Genomic DNA, 2,332 nt, shown 5'->3' with positions numbered 1-2,332 from the left:
GGCGTAGAGTGAGCTTGTTGATAATGTGTGTTGCGTGATGAAGTGTTTGTGTGCACGGGGTGGGGGAGGGGAGAGCCATTTTAACTTATATTTAAGACTCTGTTTACAGTACATTGCAATCTGAACACAGCTGCCTGTCCAGACACTGACCTTCTTACTCGGGGTCAATGACCATGTTTTTATCTAAGAGGAAACTGTTTTACAACATGTGAAAGTGTCTGAAGGATTGGTGAGCGCAGGATAAGATAAGAGAGGGGGTGAAGTGAATAGCGCAAAGAGGGGGGACGGACGGGGGTTTAACTATTTTGACTGCTGATGCAATCGCCAGCGCCTCGTGGCACTGGAGGGGTGATGACACGGTCAAGTGAGGCGGAGGGGGGTAGCTGTCTAGCCAATGTGTCTGGCCTTGATTGGTGGTAGTCCTAAGTCCTTCTCAAAGTGGGAGAAGGGGGGGGGGGATGAGTGGGCAGTAGAGATGTGACAGATTTTGAGATCACCCGCAGAGATATTTGTTCGCCGGCCGTTCCGATTGACTACGTTGCCAAACGACTTTGTGCTTCAGCGAAATTTGAACCCGCCGGGCGGGCGATTTCAGAGGAATTTCGAACCCGCCCGACGCGATTTGAACCCGCCGGGGGGCGATCGGGCGACCGCCAATATTCACCCCTGGTACAACGTTTGGTTTACTCCGATTTTCTGAAGCGTCAGTACATTTACCTCCTGCTCCTCTCTTTCAAGACCTAATTTGATCAGAGTTTTAACGGGCGCTGTGGCGGGGTGGTAAGACGTCGACCTCTTAATCGGAAGGTCGTGAGTTTGAATCCCGGCCGTGGCCGCCTGGTGGGGTAAGTGTGGGGATTTTTTCGATCTCCCAGGTCAACTTATGTGCAGACCTGCTAGCGGCTTATCCCCCTTCGTGTGTACACAAGCACAAGACCAAGTCTCACAGAAAAGATCCTGTAATCCATGTCAGAGTTCGGTGTGTTATAGAAACACGAAAATACCCAGCATGCTTCCTCCGAAAGCGGCGTAAAGCTGCCTAAATGGCGGGGTAGAAACGGACATGCACGTAAACATCCACTCGTGCAAAATGCGAGTGTACATGGGAGTTTCAGCCCACGAACGCAGAAGAAGAAGAAGACAAGAGTTTTGTCTTGGTTGTTGAGGTCTGAAAGAAAACGGTCATACACGTAAAATTCCACTCGTGCAAACCACGAGTGCACGTGGGAGTTTCAGCCCACGAACGCAGAAGAAGAAAAAGAAGAGGCCTGAAAGTATAGTTACGTCTGTAGTGATATGTTGCCTTTGTTTTGTGCTTGTGGTTTTGGATGCTAGCCGCACGGATGTGAGAAATTCTCCAGATGTCTTATTTTTAAAAGACAATGTGCAGAAGTAACTCTGTCAGGGGTTTTATGGTGTGTGGAAGAGTTGTCTTCCTTGAATGTGAAGCAAGCTAGCTCTGCATAGGTCGGTGTGAATTACCAGTCGACACACATTGTTGGTGTGAATTACCAGTCGACACACATTGTTGGTGTGAATTACCAGTCGACACACATTGTTGGCATCGGAATGAATAGTGAGCACCTGTGTGCATCTTTATGAAAGAAAAGGCGCATCAAATTAATTCATAGTATGTATGCAAACAGACGTACACTATAACTGCACCTTTCTCTTCCAAAAACATGCAGAATTTGATCTGTATAATGGAACTAATTCTTTCAAAAACATCCAGAATTTGATCTGTATCACGGAACTAATTCTTTCAAAAACATCCAGAATTTGAACTGTATGACAGAACGTTTTCCTTAAAAAAAACACATGCAGAATTTGATCTGTATAACAGAACTTTTTCTTTAAAAAAAGACCATGCAGCATTTGAACTGTATGACAGAACGTTTTCCTTAAAAACAAAACATGCAGAATTTGATCCGACTGTAAAAGAACTTTTTCTTTTAACAATAAAATGCAGAATTTGATCTGGGGACTTTTTTTTTACAAAAACAAAAGTCATGCAGATTGAGACTAATATTCACGGTTTCTGTCTTCTTTTGTAAATCCCACTGAGGTTATTCCAAGTAATCTTGCCTCATTCTCAAGAAATGCAACTGTGGCATAGCCCATAAAACAGTGACTAAGTTATTTTTGGGATTGATATTGTCACGTTTACTGTATTTGACCTCTGCCGTCTCCGCCCACCAAACCGACACTGCTGCTTCATGCAGCCAATGTGCAATATTGACATTTTTATTGTGGCCAATCAAATTTTGTTTGTGCATTATCGAGTCAATGTCCATTTTATTGTGTATTTAGTGGCCTGTCGTTGTCAATGCTT

General features: G+C 44.5%; 1 long non-coding RNA gene across 1 annotated transcript; it reads left to right on the top strand.

The window, feature by feature from the left end:
• Positions 1-273: 273 nt before the first annotated feature.
• Positions 274-1,798, top strand: LOC138951098 (uncharacterized). Its single transcript, XR_011450986.1, has 2 exons — positions 274-1,166; positions 1,267-1,798. It is a non-coding gene; the product is annotated as an uncharacterized lncRNA (long non-coding RNA).
• The last annotated feature ends 534 nt before the right edge of the window (positions 1,799-2,332 follow it).

This window comes from Littorina saxatilis, linkage group LG16, assembly GCF_037325665.1.
Source record: "Littorina saxatilis isolate snail1 linkage group LG16, US_GU_Lsax_2.0, whole genome shotgun sequence".
Classification (NCBI taxonomy): Eukaryota; Metazoa; Mollusca; class Gastropoda; order Littorinimorpha; family Littorinidae; genus Littorina; species Littorina saxatilis.
Note: the sequence above shows the minus strand (reverse complement) of the source record. Positions and strands in the feature narration are given on the sequence as shown.